The 23,271-nt window shown below is 43.7% G+C and overlaps 1 protein-coding gene across 8 annotated transcripts in view; it reads right to left on the bottom strand.

Annotated features, from left to right (window-relative positions):
- rab27a (RAB27A, member RAS oncogene family) overlaps nucleotides 1-23,271 on the bottom strand; it is a 121,175-nt gene that overhangs the window by 78,741 nt on the left and 19,163 nt on the right. The window contains exon 1 of one of the 8 annotated variants that reach the window (XM_085968781.1): nucleotides 14,383-14,657. The exons of the other annotated variants lie outside the window; for them this stretch is intronic. The gene's annotated coding sequence lies outside the window, so the exon portion shown is untranslated. Of the gene's footprint in view, nucleotides 1-14,382; nucleotides 14,658-23,271 lie in introns of those variants that run through there. 8 annotated transcript variants of the gene reach the window in all.

Raw genomic sequence — 23,271 nt, 5'->3', positions numbered from 1 at the left:
ATGGACAGCTCAAAATTCTGCTGCATTACTGTCAATACTTAAACTACCAATCATAATACCAGTGGCAGAGACCGACCGAGGCTAGAGACGGTATCCAATGAGGCACCACTCAACCAGTGGAGACTTCACACTGACAGCTGTGGAAATAAACAAACATTTGGACGTGATAATTAAATTCATAAACCTGTAACTAGAAAAATAGAAAGTGGGAAAAGCCTTCATCTTAATTAGTCTCATTCCAGACAGGCACAGCTCATGGATTTAAAAATTAATATTTCAATATTAAACTCAAAACATTAATATTTTTATATTTCAGTAAAGTCTACCAAGACTCATTTTCAATCCATAATAAAATTGCATTAAAGATGGCCCATTTTGTGTTATAGGACCATTCATGTAAATTTAAAACAGGTTAAACTTTTATGAAGTTCATGCGGTATTTTTAATAAAGTGTTCAGCAATATTTATTACCTGAATGTATTAAACATGGAATCTCTTACACTGGATATTCATAAATTGCAGAGATTTATTAACCCTGTAAAATGTATTGTTCTTATTTAAACTTCTCAACTCCATTTGGAGGTTTGCTTTTTTTTTAATGGCTGTACACAACTGATCTTTGCACCTGGATGCTAAACATCAAGCAGCTTCTCCCTCGGTGTCCCCTCTTGCAGTTATTGACTCCTTTCTGGAGTCTGGTTCCAGTGCATTCTGGTATCTCACCCATTTATGCATGAACCTCAATGTCAGCAAGCCATTCTACTGTGGAGGTGGGGTTGCAACAGAGATCGATCCAGCCCTCACATCATTACACAAGAATCAGGAGCCCCAAGAGTTTCAAAAGGTTAATCACAAATCACTTAGCTAATCATCAAATGAGTTTTTCCAAAATCTATTACGCCATTCACATATCCCTTGAAAACACAATGGCCCAGAAATTCGAGTCGGGGGCTTGCCGCGCGTGTAAGCCCCCGATCTGCACTTACCCGACGCGCCGGCCGTTGAGCTTCAGGGACGCCTGGAATTGATGTTGACTCCCGGGCAGCGTCTGACGTCACGCCGCCCAGGAGTGCAGCCAGCGCGAAGCCTGTAGCGCACTGTGCAACTGAGACACGCCCCCTGAGGTCTCAGTTTAACAGGACACGCCCCCAATGTTTCTGCCAAGCTGCTAAGCATTTTTACATGCAAAGCAGCAGTTTAAATAGGTTTTTGGAAGTTTTTTGAAGCTTTTGGTAACTTTTATAAACTTTTAAAAACGTTTACATTATTTTGAAGAATCTGAAGTAGTTTTAAACAGAATTAAAGCAATTTAAAGACTTTTAAAAGCCCTAAAAGAATTTTTTTAATTCCATTTATTTATTTAGCAATGTCGTCGTCATACGTGTCTTCACACTGTTCCCTTTGGGGAACTGTATGAAGTGGTGGAAGGATTTATGGCCATGATTAACGCTCATTCCGTGACCGTAACCATCTTTGAACCAGCCATTAGGGCGGTTAGTCCTATGGCGGGAGGGTTTTACGGGCTCCCACAAGCTATACAAGGAGGGGGGGCCACCCACACCCACGGACGCAAATATCCCACTGGATGTCAACCCAGAATTTAGAGCCGGAGCTCCGACTCCACTTGCCGGGACTGTCTGGAGCGGGGTTCGAAACCCTACCCTGATCTGGCCCAGCGGCGGGGATCCTACCGCTATGCCAAAGGCCCAATCCGATTAGCTACGTGAAATGGCTGGAATGAGCACAATTCACGGCATTAAAAAAACTCACAATTGAACTGATGAGGACCTCAGCAATCTCCTCAAGGAGGTGGAGGCGCAGCGCCTGCTCATCATTGGTAATGAGAAGTCAAAGGCGCCGCAAAAAGGGCAGATGATAGCTTGGTCTTTCAAGTGGCAGCATAGGGCTCCAGTCACGGGGAGGGAAAAGGCGCAGGAAACGTATGGGTGTCACCTTTTGTGCGGAGTGGGCCTTTTGCGTAGCAGTAAGCATCCCCGCCGCTGGGCCAGAAGGAGTAGGGTTTCGAACCCCACTCCAGACAGTCCCGGCAAGTGGAGTCGGAGCTCCAACTATAAATTCTGGGTGGACATCCAGCGGGATACTTGCGTCCGTGGGCATGGGTGGCCCCCCCCCCTCAGATGGGTTGTGGGAGCCTGTAAAACCCTCACGCCATAGGACTAACCACCCTAATGGCTGGTTCAAAGATGGTTACGGTCACGGAATGAGCGTTAATCACGGCCATAAATCCTTCCACCACTTCATACAGTTCCCGAAAGGGAACAGTGTGAGGATACGTACGACGATGACCTCTTGCGCAATGCACCTCCTTGGACCCTCAGTCGTAGATGCGAGGGGGCAAATCGTGCAATTGTTAAATTTTTCATTTTATTGACATGTAAAATGTTGGCCCAGTAATTCCCTTCCAAATGCGCGAGTACGGTCGGGGTACTTACGCGTCTGGCCGGAGGAAATGCCGGTTTTCAGCATGCACAGCGCATGCGGGGAAAACCGGCATTTCCTGTCCTCTGAACGAAGGGGTTCAGAGGCAGAACGCGTGCGCAGTAAAATTCGCCGCTTTCATTCATGCTTTCAGTGAGGTCAAGTCCTTACAACTTACACATGAAAAAAGCATGGGTACAGTTGCTCCAGAGGCAGAGGAAGATATTTCTTATCGTGGAGCTTCTGAAAGTATGTATGTCTGTATATATTCCTTTACTTATGTGTATGAATGTATTATTTAATTATGACTTTCAGAGAAAGTAACTTATTGGAAAATCATAATTAAAAACACACATTCATACACATAAGGAATATAAAACATACATACATATACGTAAAGGAATATATGCGGACATACATACATAATTACTTATTACTGATGAAAAGTTTCTCTTTCTTAAAAGTGCTGGAAATGTTACATTACTCATTTTAGAACACTCATTTTCACATTCAATTCACACAGCCACAATTGCTCCTTCTACCTACCGTTCTGAAAACCCGTTTAAAAAAAAAAAAGAAAAATTATAAACTTTAAAACTTACTTAAAATTTCTTAAAATAACTTCCCTCCCTTTCCCAAACAAAAATATTGCCTTTCAGAAGCTCCACGATAAAATATATCTTCCTCCGCAGCCTTGGAACAACTTTACACATGCTTTTTTCAAGTGTAACTTGTAAGGACTTACCCTCACTGAATCCATGAATGAAATAGACGAAGTTCACTGCGCAAGCGCTGCCTGTGCAGTCGCACGCGCTGTGCCTATGAACCCCTTCGTTCCGAGGACTGGAAATGCCGGCGTTCCCCGCATGCGCTGTGCATGCTGAACGCCGGCATTTCCAACGGCCAGATGCGCGAGTACCCAGACCGTACTCACGCATTTGGTCACGAATTTCTGGCCCAATGGCCCAGAATTTGCTGGGAATAGAATGGCGAGTTTAATGCAGTGTGTAAATAACCCAGCAATTTGTGGCGAGGAAGAGAGACCCCGTGAGTTACGAATCGCCACTAATTGCTGGACGATTTGCGTCGCTCCGCCATTAGCCTGGCCAAAAAAGACATCCTGCCGTCAATCTCAGTTTCAAGAAATTGCTGCAGTTGTGCATTAATGACCAATTAAACTCACTGCAGAAGGTTAGGGCTGGTAATTAACAGCACAAGTACCCTGTTAACGAGGAGATTTACATTCCTGCAATGCCACTCAACCTCTCCAGCTCAGAAGAGAAAAATTGAACTGTGGAGACTCATTCCAGCAGGTAGTAAATTGTACTTAGCAATTTTTAAAATTTCATTTTCCTCAGTTTTTTTTTCTCCTCTTAATCAAATCTTTCTTTCCCTCTCCATTACTCTTGTACCCAATTACACTTCAATTCACCCGGTTCCCTACTTTTATTCCTGTTTCTTTCTCAATCCCTAAATTGCATTGGTTAAGGAGATAGACTATTGGTCCCGTCATTCACTAAAGTCCCAGATGCCCCGTTGCCCGGTTATCAGCTTGCACTTCCAGCAATTTGCAGCGCAAATTTTGAGCTGAAGGGTGAGGAAATAATTCAACAAAGGGGTGCACCGCAAGATGCCACACTCCAGCAAAAGCCCCACTCCAGCAAAAACTCCAAAGGGCAGCACGGTGGCATAGTGGTTAGCACGGTTGCCTCACAGCGCCAGGGACCCGGGTTCGAATCCGGCCTCGGGCGACTGTCTGTGTGGAGTTTGCACATTCTCCCAGTGTTTGCGTGGGTTTTCTCCGGGTGCTCCGGTTTCCTCCCACAGTCCAAAGATGTGCAGGTTAGGTTGATTGGCTATGATAAATTGACCCTTAGTGTTAGGGGGATTAAATACGTGGGGTTACGGGGATAGGGTGGGATATGTGTTGGTGTAGGGGTTACGGGGATCGGGTGGGATATGTGTCGGTGCAGGCTCGATGGGCCAAAATGGCCTCTATCTGCACTGTGGGGTTTCTGTGATTCTGTGAAAAGCGGAGCCAATATTTTATATTTAAATGCAGCACAGGAGGTACAAATACATCTGCTCACATAGGACAATAATGCTGAAAGTAGTTGAGTCAGTACATGCCACAGCTTCATTGAAAAGGTTCAGGTTAAAATTGGCCAGCCCATTAGACATTCAACGATACAGCGACTGGTTACAGCAACTGTACCACAGCTGCCTGCAACACAAAACAGCAGCTTTTGTGTAACAACCAACAACTGAAGAATGGCTCATTACCACTTAAAATGGCCATGTTTACAAGTGCTGCACTTCTACACTCACATCACATGAAGAGACATCCCACATGTGTGATTTCATCAGGAAACGTTGTCACCGATTTCAACAGGCCCAGGTGAGCAGGAGGCATTGCACCATGGGCTCCATTGCTCAGCCCACCAGGAAGGACCAGGTTAAGATGGCGGCGAGTGTGAATCGAATGGCACTCATTGCACAGCTGCCTGTTTTTCTACTGGATGGGGTGGGTTTAAGGCCTCCCTCTTGGAGTGCAGCCAGTTAGTGTATTGTTGGGAATGTCACATAATTAACTTGTGTGGAAATATTTTGTGCTTCTAAGAGAAAGCTGGCGCTCCACTCCATCTAAATTGGGGACATTAAATACAAATAAAGGCAGATGGAAGAACAAAAAGGAAACTTCTACACAGATGACTTTAGAAACAATGCTTTTGTTCAATGACCAACATTTAGTCCATTACAAAAAGACACTTTTCTTTCTGGCATGCTTCCATTTGCCACCATTTTCTTCTCGCTTTGCTCGGAATAGTCAATGGGTATGGCTCCACACACGGAGGGAAAGAGAGACAGTGTTGTACCCTGGTGCCTCACCCAAGTGGTCATTATAGGCAGGGAGTCAGTAAGCTAGTTAGATCTCCATGGGTTTGGGGGGGGGGGGGGGGGGGGGGTGGGGGGGGGAGGTTCACATGCACACACAACTCCAACGAGGGTTGCTGGATGGCCAAATCATACGAAGTAGGAGCCCCATCCAAAATGTTCATTTCCCCAACCGAGGACACTATCTCCAGCTAAGGATTCATTACACAATGTAAACCAAGTGACACAGGATCTTGGACCTCTCTCAAGAGAGGTCCAAGAATCAAAATTCATCATCTTACTCATTCTGAAACATCTTCAATTACACCATAGAAAGGAGTCCATGTTCTCACGAAACCAACATTCGTAGAAAGACAACTTGCAACTTGGAACATCAGATTATCATCTCTGTGTAGAAGTTTCCTTTTCGTTCTGCCATCTGGGTTTTATTTGTATTTAATGTCCCCAATTTAGATAGAGTGGAGCGCCAGCTTTCTCTTAGAAGCACAAAGACCTTTCCACACAAGTTAATTATGTGACATTCCCAATACAGTAACTGGCTGTACTCCAAGAGGAGGCCTTAAACCCACCCCATCCAGTAGAAAAACAGGCAGCTGTGCAATGAGCGCCATTCGATTCACACTCACCGCCATCTTAACCTGGCCCTTCCTTAGATGGTCAAAATGCCCACCTGACTGGAGGGAATCACAATACATGCAAATTGGGGTCCTACAATGTCATTCGTAACCCCAATGGCATTTTAACCCCGGACTGAGTGGGGTGCCCACGGCAACCATCCCGCTCAGTAAAACCTGTCTGGAAAGTGACGGTGGTCAAGTTTTAAACTCGTCTGTGTGGGAAACAGGACCAGGATTACTCCGGCAGACCCCATAAAAAAGGAAAGTCTGGTCCTCCACTGCCCTGGGTTCTCCGCCCTTCCTAGCCCCAAGAGCCTGGAGAACTCTTTCCCCTCGCTTGCAACACACCCGAGGGCCGGTAGGCAGACTCTGGGCTTCTCGGACTCTGGCTTGCAGGCAGTCGACCAACTGCCTCTTTAGGCCAGCGTCAGCTGGGCAATGGGATGGAACCAAGGCCCAGGAGTTAAAATAGCTCAGGCCTCAAATTGATGACATTGCAGGGAGGTTTGATGCTCTCTACCTCCCACTCCCAGTTTACCCTACCCCCACCGCCCCCCGCCCCCAACACACACAATTAAGGAACACAAACCCATAAATACAGTTCTCCCCATGCACATTTTCAATTGATTAATCACCTTCAAAAAGTGAAGCAGGAAACATGTGCATCTGGGGTACGGTTAAACCACATCCAAGAGGTTAGTGAACATGCAGCTACCAGTAGTGTTGCCAACTCTGGTTGGATGTATTCCTGGAGGTTGACCTCCCATCGCCAACCGCCCAGTCAAACAGCCTTTCCACACCTCCCCCCACATTAATAAACACTTGCTTATTAATCATAAATGTCCCTATGATTTATTTTTCCAGGTAGTTTGCAGCAGTGTCCAGGAGATTAATCCTGAATTCCTGGAAACTCCTGGAGGGTTGGTAACCCTAGCTACCACCCCAGTGAACCTAGTGTTTCTTAAGCCAACATTTCTTGGAAAGCAGCTCAGCTCACATGGCTTGATCCTACAGTGGAATGTGCCGCAAGTATTTGATTCATGGGTTGCTGTTTTGAATTCAATTGAAGAGCTCAGCAATAGGGAGCAGGTTTCCATACTTGTCTTGCATTATGTATCTAATTTTAGTAATTCCCCATTTTCTAAACAGATTTGCTAGTACAGTACAGTTTTTATTCTTCCAACCCATTATGTCCTGATAAATACTACACTTTACACTTTAAAAAAAAGTGTAAAGAACCACAGTTCAGGATCTTTAGACCATGTCCCACCCCCTCCCCCAGAAAAGGATAAAAAAGTTAATTTAGAGGTTGTATTTTAAAGCTATTTAAAGTATTTTAATGCAAGTAAAAAATGAGGGTCTGAGACGGTGAGAAGATATTAGTAAGTTCACTCCAGACTGCAAATAATAAGCAATTCATTAGCTTGCCTCAGTAAATCAAAAAAACCTTGCATCCATTGTGGGTGAAGGCTTGTGATCGCGTACTGGGTATAAACCAGACAGACCGGCAGGCAGCTTTTGGGAAACAGCACACTACACAGAAGCAAAAGGCTGCAAGATGAAATATAGGAGTGTTAGAAAATTAGCTTTAAGTCAAGCAAGGCAGCTCATGAAGGTAACATTGCATGCTCATTATTTATAAGGCCGGTATTTTTCCGACCCCCACAGGTTTGTATGCGCCCGTAGGGACCTCGCAAGTGCTTGTTTCAGATATGTGAAGCGCATGCGCTGAAAACCGCACTTCCGATTTGTCAAAAATCCTCTCGATAGAGAAGGGCCTCTGCGGGTGGAGAGTTCCGCTTTCTACACAACCTCCGTCCTGAAAACCCTAGAATCTTATGCCTGTTAAAAGCCTGCGTACCACCTGCTTTTACCAGCATAAGAGTTTTAAAAAAGTAAAAAAGAAATTTCCCACTCATTTATAATTTAATAAAAACACTTTTAAAAAGTTTATTTTTAGCCCCGTAAAAAAAACTCAAAATTAATGTTTAAGTGATCCCCATTCATACTTTTGGCAGATCTGTGTGTAGAGACCGGTCAAAAGTGATGGGGGATTCCCTTCTTTGATTGGTTCCCCATGGCCCACATGATCCCAGGGATGCTTACGAACCGCCTGCGCCCCGGGATACCTGGGCCTCTGCCTCGCGCGCACCAGCAGCGAGTGTGTCAGGACCTATGGAGCCAGCAGGTAAGTTCAAAGATTTTTCCCAGATCGGAGGCATCCGCACGCAGGAACGATCAGAAAATCCAGGCCATTATGATGCAAAGGCGAGCTGCACTGATGACAATAAGTGAATCCAATCAGCATGGTTCTCTGTATATTTATCCAATGGGGAAATAAAGCAGCTTAACATTCAAGTCTCATCTCAAGTGTTAGCATGGTCCAAGAGAGAGAGAGAGAGAGAGAGAGAGAGAGAGATCGGCTCGTGGGAATGCCTGACCTCAAAACCGGAGAAGGCATCTACAGCAGACCGGAATCTGTAACAAGGACCTTAATGGCTATTTCTTTGCTCCCATTTCTCCCCTCCTCTTGAGGAGGCAGTGAATAATATGGAGACACATCTCCACAGATTGTGTCTCCGCAACCTTGCCCAAGGTAGCCATTATTCATTGCCAGGTCCAAGATTGAATTATTTGTATATAAAATACACACCCCAATTAGGAGCAGGACCCCGATTTGTTTTCACCCCCCCCCCTTCCCTAGACCTGCAGTGAAACATCTATAAAAAGTGTCCCTAATGCTACTCTGTGATGACAATGACAACTTGCATTTCTATAGCGCCTTTAACATAGTAAAATGTCCCAAGGTGCTTCACAGGAGTGTCAAAATAAAATGCCACGCCAAGCCACGAGAAATTAGGGCAGACCACCAAAAGTTTGGTCAAAGAGGTAGGTTTTAAGGAGCATCTTAAAAAAGGAAAGAGGGGTAGGGAGGCGGAGAGGTTTAGGGAGGGAATTCCAGAGCCGAGGGCCTAGGCAGCTGAAGGCACAGCCACCAATGGTGGAACGATTAAAATCAGGGATGCTCAAGGAGGGCAGAATTGGAGGAGCGGAGATATCTAGATATCTCGGTTGGGGGCAGGGGGGAAATGTTTAGAGCTGGAGGAGATTACAGAGATAGGGAGGGACAAGGCCATGGAGAGATTGGAAAACAAGGATTACCACAAACCCAGAATTGTGCCATGAGCTCCTGGTTCACAACACATTGCCCCACTGTAATGTTCTCAAATGGAAGGACCACCAGTGCACAGACAGCTAATGCCAAGTCTGCTGGTTCAGTCAATATTTCTTCGATCACAAGCCACCCTGGTGAATCCAAGCAAAGTCTGTCCACTGAGGACACAAGCATAAATGTAATAGTTTAATTAGGATCACTGATCCCCAATCTGGTTTAATTTCTCTAATTTGATGAAGTATACCTACATACTGTGCAAGGATAGGGCAAGGCATTAGTAAAGAGGTGCTGTTTCCCCTGGCTGGAGAGTCTAGAACTCAGGGGCATACTCAGGATAAGGGGTCGGCCATTTTAGGACTGAGGAGGAGGAGAAATTTCTTCATTCATAGGGTTGCGAATCTTTGGAATTCTCTACCCCAGGGGGCTGTGGATGCTCAAGTCGTTGAGTATATTCAACACAGAGCAATAGATTTTTGGGATCAGAGAATCAAAGGATATGGCGATAGGGCAGGAAAGTGGCGTTGATGTAGAAGAGAAGCCATGATTTTATAGAATGACAGAGCAGGCTTGAGGGGCCATATGGTCTACTCCTGTTCCTACTTTTTTTTATGTTCTTAAGCAATTACAGACATTATTTCATAGGAATAACAAGCTCAAGTTGTGACAGAGGTGACTGTTCAAGCTTCCCTTCAGAGCAAGAGTTAATAAAAAAAACTTGTGTACTGTTCCATTATTATTATGACGGAGTGTTCGAATGAGTTACATGTTACTGGTCCCCTGTGCCAAGACCGAGCTCAGCCAATGCTGGTGGTTCTATCCACTGTGTAGAGGCTGCGAATGAGATTGTCAGTTCCTCCAGGGACAAAGGTTTGCAATTGGCTATTGGTGCTTGTAGCACACTCGCTAATTGCATCATTTCAGAACTGACACCAGGGCATTGATTCTTGTGTGCTGCAGATTCACCATAAACAAAACACATCTGTAGCACCACCACCGCCATGTTAAAACTTGTATACAAAAACACTACGATCACCACTTTTTTTTTTTTTTTTTTAATTTTAAATCGCAAAAAAAAGAGATGTATTGCCCTGCCTGCTCAGACTATAGCATTTGGTGTGAAACGGTTTTGACTTCACATCAATGATCAGTGTAAATGTAGTCCAAATCTGGAATGGAGGGCTTGACCCAACTCCAGTGAAGAGGAGCAGAATTCCCTGGAGAAGGCAGTCGCACTCCACGGGGAGTTAAGTCAGGCCTCAACACTGGATTTGCACTCTGCAAGTTTAGCAAAGCTAAAAAAACAACTTCACACCAATGACAATCTTGTGAAAATGCAGTAATTCAACCAAACTGTAGCACATACACTGCTCGCTCCAATCATCAAGACTGCTGCTAATAAAATGCAAGTCACATACAGTTACATCAATGTGCTCACTCCACCTGATCAATTATTATCTACATAAGGCACAGCAACAGAGGAGACAAACACACCAGCGTCAACCAAGCCAAGTTTGCAGATTTGAAAGCTGTATAAATTAAAGATGTGCTGCACAAAATAAAGTCACTTTACGCGAGGTACACACTCAGGATAGGGTTACCAACTCTGGATGGACATATTCTTGGAGGTGGCATCACATGACCTCTTACCTCAAACCATCCCGCCCCCACACGCCTGCCATTGGTCACCCAACATGTCCATACTCACGGTGCATCGCCTTCCCACGGCCAATGGGAAAGCGAATAGACGAGTCATTACCCAATTGGATGATTCTTGACAGTCAAACAGCCTCCTCCCCCTTCCCCCAACATGTGCAATATTTTTAGAACTAATAGAAACACAGAAGATAGGAGCAGGAGTAGGCCATTCGGCCCCTCAAGCCTGCTCCGCCATTCAATGAGATCATGGCTGATCATCCAAATTCAGTACCCTGTCCCTGCCTTCTCCCCATATCCCTTTAGCCTTAAGAAATATATCCAACTCCTTCTTGAATATATTTAATGAATTGGCCTCCACCGCCCTCTGGCAGAGAATTCCACAGGTTCACCACTCTCTGGGTGAAGAAATTCCTCCTCATTTCAGTCCTAAATGGCTTACCCCTTATCCTTAGACTATGACCCCTAGTTCTGGACTCCCCGGCCATCGGGAACATCCTTCCTGCATCTAGTCTGTCCAGGCCTGACAATTTTATAGGTTTCGATGAGATCCCCTCTCAATCTTCTAAACTCACGAGTACAAGCCCAATCGGCACAATCTCTCCTCATACGTCATTCCTGCCATCCCAGATATCAGCCTGGTGAATCTTCGCTGCACTCCTTCTATGGCAAGAACATCCTTCCTCACATAAGGCGACCAAAACTGTACACAATACTCAAGATGTGGTCTCACCAAGGCCCTGTACAACTGCAGCAAGACATCCTTGTTCCTGTACTCGAACCCTCTTGCTACGAAGGCCAACATACCATTTGCCTTAACCGCCTGCTGCACCTGCATGCTTACCTTCAGCGACTGGTGCACAAGAACACCCAGGTCTTGTTGCACTTCCCCTTCTCCCAATCTATTGCCAAATAATAATCTGCCTTCCTGTTTTTGCCACCAAAGTGGATAACCTCACATTTATCCACATTATAGTGCATTTGCCATGTTTCTGCCCAATCACCCAACCTGTCCAAATCGTACTGGAGTTTCACGACATCCTCCTCACAGCTTACCCTCCCACCCAGCTTTGTGTCGTCTGCAAATTTGGAGATACTACATCCAATTCCCTCGTCCAGATCATTAATATATATTGTGAACAGCTGGGGTCCTAGGACCGATCCTTGCGGTACCCCACTAGTCACTGCCCGCCACTGGGAAAACAACCCGTTTATACCAACCAGTTCTCTATCCAAGTCAATACCTTGCCCCCAATCCCATGTGCCTTAATTTTGCAAGCTAATCTCTTATACGGGACCTTATCGAAAGCCTTCTGAAAGTCCAAATACACCACATCCACTGGTTCTCCCTCATCTATTTTACCAGTTAAATCCACAAAAAATTCCAGTAGATTAGTCAAGCATGATTTACCTTTTGTAAATCCATGTTGACTTTGTCCGATCCTGTCACTGCTTTCCAAGTGCACTGCTATTACATCTTTTATAATGGACTCTAGCATTTTCCCCACTACCGATGTCAGGCTTACTGGTCTATAATTCCCTGCTTTTTCTCTACCACCTTTTTTTGAAGTGGGGTAACATTAGCTACCCTCCAATCCATGGGTACTGTTCCAGAGTCTATCGAGTTCTGGAAGATGACCAGCAATGCATCTACTATCTCTAATAAACAAAAGTGTTCAAAGATTTTTTTATTTATTTAATTTTTAAAAAAAGAGCATTTCTTATTTCCCGTATGATTTTCCTCCTGGGTCGCTCACAGCAGTGTCCTGGAGATCAGTTAATTCCAGGAGACTGCAGCGCAATCCTGGAAGGTTTCCTACCCTAGCCCAGGAAGCACTTGTATTAAAAAGGGATCCCTTCAACACACTCACTCTGTAAATTCACAGGTCCCAATGTAACAGCAGGCTGTGCATTTTCAGAAGAGTATACAAGTCACATGACCATGTTTTATTACTGTAACCTCAAATGTTTCAGTTCGTTGCACTAGAGGAGGAGCGAACCATCAAGTTAGGGCAGCCTGAACTAAACTGAACAATGTGCCCATCTATTTTTTTTTTTTTTAAATGAATGCTTGAAGTCTGAAGGTCAGTACAACATTAAAAAAGGAGCATTTCTTTCTCCTTGTATTTATTGAAAACACAGGGTGAAGGGACAAGGGTGCCAGCGGGACCAACACTTGAAGACTAAAGTCAAGATAAATACAGCAGTTACTGATGCCCAACTTAGGGAACCCAATGATTGTGGCAGGAGAATCGATTAATGCAGTATGGGGTTCTTTTTCCATTTAGAAAAAAAGTCATGCACCTTCAGAATGAGTGGATTTCAAAACAGAGAATACAGAAAGAGGAAAAAGCGGGGAGGACATTATAACTGGGAGGAGAGGAAGTGTTCATCGAGCATAATAACAATGATTAAATTCAGACAAGAGAAACAAAGAGAGCAAGATGGTTTAGAGGCGAGAGAGAGAGTTCAGTTAGTTAAGAGTTGTTGGGAGTGGGCATGGAAAATAAATGAAGAAAATGAGCTTTGTGGAGGCAGCTTTAGCAATAGTGACAGTTCCACCAGAGATCAGGGAGATATAGGGTGAAGATCAATAGATTGACTTACCAATTCAAATAAAAAATGTGCCATTCAAAATAAATTACATTTTCTTTTTCAGATGCTGAATAACTCACTGCACTTCCAGTGTCTGTGAATGTTCAATTGACTCCGCGATAGAGCTGCTCTTAACTCAAGTTCTCAGATCAGATTTTTAAGTACGGATCATTGCTTAATTTGAATTATTAGATAGTTCAAATTTTAGTACAAAAAGCAGTGATAAAGCTGCTCACGTTTTGCCAAAAAAGACTTGCATTTTAATAGCACGTTTCACGAACTCTGGACGTCCCAAAGCGCTTTACAGCAATGAAGTATTTGAAGTGTAGTCACTGTTGTAATATAGGAAATGCAGCAGCCAATTTGCACACAGCAAGCTCCCACAACCAGCAATGTGATAATGATCAGATAATCTGTTTTTAAAGTGATGTTGGAACGGTTACCTTGCGAGGACTTACAATGTGAAGATGCAGAAGAAACCCTTTCCTTGTTGGTGACTACCTGACATGGCTGGTTTTGCAGCACTCACTGTCTGGATGGCAGTTAGTGATGCAATGTCATTTTCCTTCCTTTTTGGAGACTTAACAAATTTTTACTTAAAAAAAAAAGTAGCAACAGGACTTGGAATCTGAAAACGTCATTGGAACTATTTTCTCCTCCCTAGACATTAGAGCAGGTCACGTCAAAAAAATTGAATACATTCAATTGTAGAAATTATTCATTCAGCTACACAGTGGGAAAAAACTATAGCAGGCATTTGATAAACCTGCAATTCAAATAAAAATTTTAATTCATAATATACATGGTTAAGGTTCCTGAATTCTAACTATCTTTACTGATCCATTCTCTGCATTCTACAAAATATGTGTCACTCAAGAGCTTGTGGTATTTGGCAAAATAGAGTTTAAAAAAAAATGAAGCTCATCTTTATTCTTGCTTCCAGAACTATATTGCAAAAAGGGCACACCAACAAGTGGTTTCTTTAGGCTAGGAATAAAGTAAACTCACCATAATCTCCAACATATCCAACTCAGACCTTGTGTTATTGGTAGGCAATAAAGTGCTTTGCATCAGGAAGCAGGCGGTGAGGTTCGAGTGCAAAACAGCAGAACGTGTGGCGTTGGTGCCACATTCGTCAGAATATTTCCGGCCACAAAAACAAGGATCAGGCATGGATGGCAAGTTAGAGAAAGTCGTTTCACTACAAAAGATCAGAATGAAGGCAGCTGTATTTTGAACACTCCTTTAACTCGGACCTAACTGCAGCCAAGTATGCAGCAAGTGCAGTTTAAAAATGTGTCCAACTACTGCATTTAGCAGCATAATATACACCAGAGGGGAGTACCCTCACCACATAGACTGCAGCGGTTCAAGGCAGCTCACCACCACCTTCTCAAGGGCAATAAATGCTGGCCTGGCCAGTAACGCCCACATCCCATGAAAAAAAGTGAATATTTACTTGTTTCTCTGGTTAGATACTTCGTCTAAATTCTAATCCACATTCCCAGAAGCTGTGTGATGTGGATTTAATCGCAGGAGCAGAATTTAATGTAATATCAACTCAATAAAAGTTATTGAAATTCTTCAGACGCAATCTATGTGGAATGAGTCAGAGCTAGAGTCAGTGCCGAGAAACAACTATGGCTGCAAAAAAAAGCAAAAGCAAAATTTTTGGCAAACACACGGTGACAAACAAGTGATATAGGACAACAAATGATACAGGGTGAAAGACAAAAGAAACAGAACTTCAAGGGTTGGCACTCGTAGAAGGATACGGGCAGTGAATCAAAACAGAACAGATAAGAGAAAAATGCTTAAACTCAAGTAAAAACAAACTGCTGGAAGAGATAGCAGTTCAAATTGTTATTTTATGCTCATTTTTAAAATAAACTAATAAGTCCTAGCAGGGAATGTAATACAACATTCAAGCCCACACTTGCTTGGAATGAGAGAAGTGCAGAGTTAACAAAGGGTCATCGACCTGAAACGTTAACTCTGTTTCTCGCTCCACAGATGCTGCCTGACCTGCTGAGTATTTTCAGCATTTGCTGTTTTTATTACTGCACAGATCACATTCTGTTTCTATGTTAACCCATAAAATGTAATTTTAAGTTTCGGTAATTTGATTGCAAAATGCTATTTTCCAGATTAGCAGAGTGTGGATAGCAGCAATAGTATGAAGTGAAAGCCCGCAGATCCATGTGAATAGTGCCGTCACAGGACTGGCACTAGCAGTGGGAAAGCATCGCACACTTGGTTATTTCTGATGGATTGCAGCACCAAGATTGGGTGGAGGAGGGGGAAAACAGGGACAGAGAACCTTCCCTCCATCCAAGTATAAAGCCCATGCAGAATGAGGTTTACCTACCATACGAAAGAAGAATGTGGTTTACCAGCCAGCTGTACGGATGGTGGGGTTTCTTTTGGTTAAATCAGTTCTAAAATTCAGAAGTACAGACAAGACTGTCCAATGTAAACAAAGCCAGCCAGTAGCATTTGTACTTCCACCACTACAAGAGGCAGTGATCCTGCTAAAATTGCTCAAGACAAGATCAGGGCAGCAAGCACCATTATACAGGAAACTTTGGTTTATCCGGAGGTTGTATGTCCAGAATACTCGATCTAACGGCAAAAATCAGGAGCCATTTTCTATACGTTTTTTTAGTTCTCGTTCTCTCTTTTCCCCCCAGTCAGGCACTGCAAGGTCTGTAGCTATAGCAACAGCTTCAGCTAGAGACACTTGCAGCTGCAGCCGACTCTTTAGAAGCTGTTGCTAAGCAACAGTGTTTGTTGTCAGATACGGAGATGAAAACCTCCGTATGCTTCAACATTAACTTTTGTATGTCCGTCAGTTTTGATAGATCGGCAATACGCTGGTCCCGTCAGTGCCGGATATCAAAGTTTCCTGTAGAGCACTTTCAGGAAAATCATGGTGCATAGGATCCTTGTGCCTCTCTTCCCAACCCAAGTCTGCTGCAGAAACACCGTGAGGACCAGCTTGGATGTTGGAGTGAACGGAAGGAGTGTTTCAGCTTTAACCAAATGTTAATTGTGCTCCCTCTTCCGGTCAGCTTCAGGACCTCATCCAGGCACGTCCACCGACATCAACTGCACTCAGTTTAAAAACAAAAAAAGTAAAAGGAAGTTTAAAAAAAATAAAACCACACCGAGTAACCAACTTCCAGGAGGAGATCGCGACAGAGCATTCAACCTCCACTCACGTAGAAAAAAAAATCTGCAGCAGCCTGAGGAATTATTAGACATGAGCCCCCAGATATATTGCAGCATGTACAGGGGGTTCAGGCAGTGTGCACATGAACAAGTGAGAGTGGCTCCTCCACTTCAAATAAATACCCAGATAATCAAACTGTTTATTTAATAAAAGATAATGGCTCATTCCACTTCATCAGTCACTTGCAAAAGGGAAGCAGTTTAAAAAAAAAGAGATCTTCATGTATTCGAGTGGAATGTTTGTTTTTGGGGGGGGGGGGGGGGGGGGGGGGGGGGGGGGGCAAAAGAGGGGTTTGCATGGCAGGCGAGGGGAAATTATGGCACCTAGTGCCAGGTATTTTAATGGACGTCAGTTAGGTTTCCCCACCCCAAATAAAAAAGGCCACAGATTCCCTTTTGCTAAAATTATGAAACTTGCACTCTCAAAACATTGCTTGCACCTCAGTGGGGTTTGGTTAATCTGTGCAAATCAAGTCAGCCTTAACAAAGGTCAAGTGTTGATTAACTATTAAGTGGTTTCACTCTCAGTCCCATTTAAATATTCCACTGGACAGCTAACCTTAACCATCAGCAGTAAATCTCCAAAGAGAAAGCACCACGAGTAGCCTCCACTGCAAGAAGGGCAACCCTGGAATCCAACGGTCTTCACTTAATCTGCATTAAACAACAAACTTTGAAATTAAACCTCCCTTTCTAAAATGTCACATAGCTGCCACGTGAATGAAACACAAGCCTGTCTGGGGAGGACATCAACACCGACTATGCCAGAAGGGAAAGTGCCAGCAGATTTATGAAGTCCATTTCCTTGTACAGCTTTTCCATGATTGCTGCAGTTCAGCACTGACCCCCGTCACCGTACTGGCAGAGACACCCATTACCTTGGGAAATTAAATCCAGCAGAGATGGTCCTCATCATTAAGAAATCAAACACCAAACTGTGAGAAATACCACACAGCACAGTTCCATGGGTTACACATTTGTTTAGCAAGATAATTAAGCTGTCGATTCAGGTAGTTTATGCAACCCTTTGTCAAAGGTCACTCAATGTAATAAAAGCAGGAAGTGGAGTAGGAGTCACACTATAACCCAAGCTTGATCTTGCCCTCAGCTGATATGTACTTTGCGGTCAGTCTAATTTTGCACCTATGCTAGATCAGGGACACAAAGATAATTATAGTCATTGCCCCACGTAATGCAAGCTCACTCCACATCAACCAGGACCGACCCAGTCTGCACGGCCCAGTAAACACACCAGAGTGCACTAGCCCGTGTCATCAGGGAAGCTCTTGATGAAAATTAAAGAAAAAGATCGCAAACTTACTGACACAAAATTGTTCTTTACAAAATGCAAAATTTCAACACGAGACAATATCAACATCAGAATCAAAATTTACTGAAACACAGCTTACAACAACAATCTGCGGTAAAAGCAAATGGCTGTTCAGCCTAGAAACAAAGCATGTTGCTTCTTGATAGCTCAACCCATCTATTGGCTTCCATCACATCACTTCTATGCCTCTTCAACCCACTTGGACTATTAGCTCCAATGTTCTTCCCAGTAAATGTATTTCACAAATATTATCCTGCATGTAAAAAAAAAGTTCCAGTTAACTGCCCTACCAGGTTTCTGCTGGGTTTTTAAGATCTTTGCATGTCCATGCATACATTGCAGGTTTGAGATCATTCAGGTAGAAAATGGAATGCCTAAATTTGTAAAGTGCTCTGCACTGTAAGCTTTAAAGTTAATGTTTGCCCTCAGAACAAAGTAGAAATTTCATGGAACACCCAACGTCTGTCTGCTGCTGCTCGCTCTAGACTCAGTACGAGTGCTGCAAGCGCGATCAGGGATTTTTTTGGGTATTTTAAATGAAAACTATAAACAACAACTTTAAACCCGCAGAGAGTGTCGCACTAACCGGGCCAGAACTTCAGCAGCTGTAGGGCTGCGAGGTATTGCACAGCTGCTACCGTTTAAACAGAGAAACGAGTTACAAGCCTGCAGGAAACTTACAAGTAGGAATTCCCACAAGTTAAATGGAGGACAGAGCTCAGATACATCACACAGCTACCATCCCCCAAGGATGGTCTTATTTTATCACATACCGACACCCCATTGTTGTTTCATACAGTAGGCACACTGAAAAACAATCTGCTCACTTACTAGTTCATATCTTCTACATCAAAGCGATGACATTCCTCAATAATTTGACTGGAAAAGTCAATGGAACTCGAAAACAGGAAATACCATCTTGCTCAGTAAAATATATAGAGAAGAAATCTGCAGTTTCTATCCAGACTGGAAACATCTGCTTGCTTACTTTAAAACAAGAAAATTCAGGAACAAGAACCTTTATGACAAAACTGCATCTCTGGCTTCCAATTTTCACTTCTGACACAGTAACAAACTGTATGGGCAAGAACAACAAAATGCTGGAAACACGGTCAGGCAGCGTCAAGGAGATAGTGGTTAGCACTGTTGCCTCACAGCGCCAGGGACCTGGGTTCGAATCTGGCATCGGGTGACTGTGTGGAGTTTGCACATTCGCCCCGTGTTTGCGTGGGTTTCCTCCGGGTGCTCCGGTTTCCTCCCACAGTCCAAAGATGTGCGGGTTAGGTTGATTGGCTATGATTAATTAACCCTTAGTGTTAGGGGGATTAAATACGTGGGGATAGGGTGGGATATGTGTTGGTGTAGGGGTTACGGGGATCATGTGGGCTATGTGCCGGTGCAGGCTCGATGGGCCGAAATGGCCTCTATCTGCACTGTGGGGTTTCTGTGAAACAGAGTTAATCTTTCGGGTCGAACCCTTCGTCAGAGGTGGAAAAGGTTCGGGAGGAGAGATGTTTAAGCAGGGGCAGGGAGATGGGGAGGAAGGAACAAAGGGAAGGTCTGTGATGGGATGAAAGGCAGGAGAGATTGAATGACAAAAGGGATGATGGTGCGAGGCAAAATGTAATGGGACAAGTTAAGAAGCAAAAGATGGCTCTAGATGACATGTGGATGATGATGGCAGCAACATTAACAGCTACCATTTGAGGAAACGAGAACTACAGGGGCCAATTTAGAGTCTGAAATTGTTGAATTCGATGTTAAGTTCAGAAGGCAGTGGCTGTAAAGTGTGAAACTGCATGGGCAAATTGCAGCTCGTGTTCACATCAAATATCCACATGAACTTCTATGAAAAACAGAACCCCACCCCATCCCAATGGTTCCAGCCAAGGGATCAAATGCTGGTCAGACACAAACATCTTTCTGCAAAGCATATATTAACCACTTATGGACTCCATAGTTTTTAAGTACTCTTTCAGCATCTTGCTTCTGTATGTTATTTCATCTGTAAATAAATTTGATCTAGTAGTTTTAGCCTGAATCCATTTGACATTTTCTGCCTTCAAGGGGTGGCAAAAGACTGCAATAAGCACCCTGTGGCATTCAGTGAGCGGTTAACTGCAATTAGAGATTCATTTTAAAAAAAACATGGGCACAAGAACACAGTTGTGAATAACGGTGCAGGTTTCAGTTGATAAAGGGACTACTTAGTGAAACTGCAATCTAGTTGTAAACAGAATGAGTACATGCATTGGGAAAAGCCCAAACTGCCACAGACATGTCATCATGAAACCGTTTCCTGCATCATAATCACAATGAGAGAGGGTGCTGTACAGTATAATACAATTACATTGACACAGCTGCAGGGATATCACACAGTACCAATGATGGAACTTGGAGACAATTCAGTAGTTTAGTCAAAAATAATCAGCCAACTGGACCAGACATTACTGGTTTCTAAACTGGGAGGAACAGCTGGAGTTATTTAACAACTAGGTGTTGCTCCCTCAATGGCTCAATTGGTAAAGGCATTTCTCAATGTGAAACTGAGCCATAGAGAGTCTTGTGCAGAGGCAACTCCTCCCAGCCTGGGGGGGGGGGGGGGGGGGGGGAGAAGAGAAGTCACTCATGAATCCCACTCCACATTCAGAGTGATCCCAACTAAGAGCACAAAACAAAAAGAAACTGCTGCCCTACAGCGTCCAAGGGAAATGAAACAGGAAATATGGGGACACTCAGCAAGTCAGGCAGCATCTGTGGAGAGAGGAAGGTAGGGTTAGCATTTCAGGTCGATGGCCTTTCATCAGAACCAACCGTCTTTGAATCCCTCAGCCTTTAATTACACCAACCAGAGCTGAAATAACAAAACGCTGATTGGGAAACTTGCACACATTATTTCAGCTCGTCTTTGCAGCTAAAAGGCAGAGGGGTTCCAAGACAGACAAATAACAGTTCCAGGTATTACATTAGCCATAAAGGGGGCTAATGCCAACATGTTGCAGCCTGTATCATGACTGTAGCAGTGCCAGCATATAGACTGCTGTTACCAGTACTGCGGGGTGGGGAGGAGAAAGAAGGGCAGAGGTACCTGCATGTATACGTAAATCACGTGCACAATGTTATTTTCTGTGCTGTGAGTGTATTAACCACCAATTGTCAATTCAGCCTGCTAAAGACAGCTTCCTGTATTATATTAAAACTAAACAAAAACACAGGCACCAGAGCAGCCACACTTATTTTACCACCAGTGCACAGCACCAGCACGGTGAAACGGGCAGTCTCACTTGCAAGCAAAACTTGAAAAATCTGCACTTCTAGTGTCTACTGTATCCTCAGTATGGTGCATAGATCAAAAAATACCCAACAAGGCTGGTTCGCACTGGCAGAAGAGTAAAGGCTTTAGATACAAAATTCAAAACTTGCAGAATTGAGAGAATAGAAGAGATGAAGGGCAGACATTTACAAAACCAGGATGAGTAAACAAAACTGCAGCTACTGAAAGTCTGAAATAAAATTAAGAAAATGCTTTATTCCATGGAGCTCCCCAATTTTAAACTCCATCCTAAATTAATGTAAGTGCAGCTAGAAAAACAATCCAATTTCCATTTCACAAATCAGCAATGGACAGGTAGAAGACAGGTTATTGAACAAATAAAAGGCAAACATTACCAGTGTGATATTTCGGAATCAATGTTGAAAAGAGTCAATTGTAAACACAACTGAAGAGTACCTTAGCTACAAGGTAACTTACAGTTGGTCTTTTGAATGAGGTGAATCCCCATTTCTCTTCCCCTCACCCTCCCCACCTTACTGGCATCGCTCAGGAACTGATCTGGAGGAGCGAGAGTTTGTTCCGTTATCAGATACACACAACTGATCAAGCACTTCCAAAAACTGACTGAAGCCTCGACTTCCTGCGGGTAGGTGATAAAACCAAAATAACATTTGCCACCGTTGACCAGCCTCCGCCTTTTCCACCCCTTCACCCTCCATTTTATACATCAGCAAGTGAAGGAGGGACATCAGCCTCAGCAATGAAAGGGTTGAGCAAGAAAAGCAGAGGCAGCCCGTGGCACTGATAGAAAGCTGTGAAAGTGCAACTCTTCTGTGCCAAGTTTTGGGAGAGCAGCTCGATCATTCTCCCCACCGTAACACTCCCAGCTCACTTTTTTTTCTTTTAAATCCAGTGCTATTTTCGATCAGGTACCAGGCAGAAGGGGGATCTGATGACTCGAGCACCAGCTCGCGTGCAGCATTAGCTGTACTTTGAAACATCTCAAGGTGAGAAAGGAGGAACATTTAGTGTTTGCAGATGGTGCCAGACTGAGCTGTCCCTACATCCAGTTAGTACCAGTATACAGAGTGAAAATCATCAAAATTTGGCACCAAATCCACTGATTAACAACCTGTTGTAGCCTCAAAATAAGCCACACTGCTCCTTTAGCAATGGGTACGGTAACAGTGGTTATGTTACTGGACTAGTGATCCGGAAACGCGAGTTCAAATCCACAAGCAGCTGGGGAATTTAAATTAAATAAATCTGGAATTAAAAGAGCTAGTATCAGTAATGGTGACCATGAAATTACTGGATTGTCGTAAACACCCATCTGGTTAGGGAAGGAAATCTGCCATCCTTACCCAGTCTGGCCTATATGGGACTGCAGACCCACAGCAATGTAGTTGACGAACTGCCCTCTGCGGTTCAAGAAGGTGGTTTACCACCTTTGAGGGCAATTTGGGATGGGCAATAAATGCCGACCTTGCCAGCAACGCCCACACCCCCGTGAACAAATTTTAAAAAAAATATAGGAATGGTCCAATTTGTGGAAACAGTCAAAGCCAGCATTATTCTCAACTGTGGCCAGATCATGTACAAACAGCAGGCAAAATCATATTAGCAATTGTACAAGAGTTTAAAAAGTTACTTTTATATTTTAGGTTTAAAAAAAACAGGGAAATTCAGTCCAACACCTTATTCCATTGAATGCCAAGAGCCACTTGTAGCACCCATCCGATTAAATGCAGGATTTACAAGGCTGAATGAATTCTGGAAAAAAAACGCTACATGCTGCTACCAGCCATTAATTGCAGAGTATTTTCACTAGTGTGACAACAACCCTGTGGGCAGCTAAATTACTAGATCATAACAAGAAAGTAAATAATTGCAATCCTCTCACATTGTTGCTTACAGTGCCCACACACTAGACGTCTTCCAAAAAGGTTCAACATTGTGTTTAGGGCTGTGGCTAATTGAACAGATTATAAATGCTAAAACAAAGTTTTATTGTTTTACAGTCAATAAACTGGTTAGTATTGTGATCTGGCTCAGTTCTTGG

This window comes from Somniosus microcephalus, chromosome 27, assembly GCF_052327205.1.
Source record: "Somniosus microcephalus isolate GS21.2 chromosome 27, FLI_Smic_1.0, whole genome shotgun sequence".
In the NCBI taxonomy this organism is placed as follows: Eukaryota; Metazoa; Chordata; class Chondrichthyes; order Squaliformes; family Somniosidae; genus Somniosus; species Somniosus microcephalus.
The sequence above is the reverse complement of the archived record's forward strand: the minus strand, read 5'-3'. Positions and strand labels throughout refer to the sequence as shown.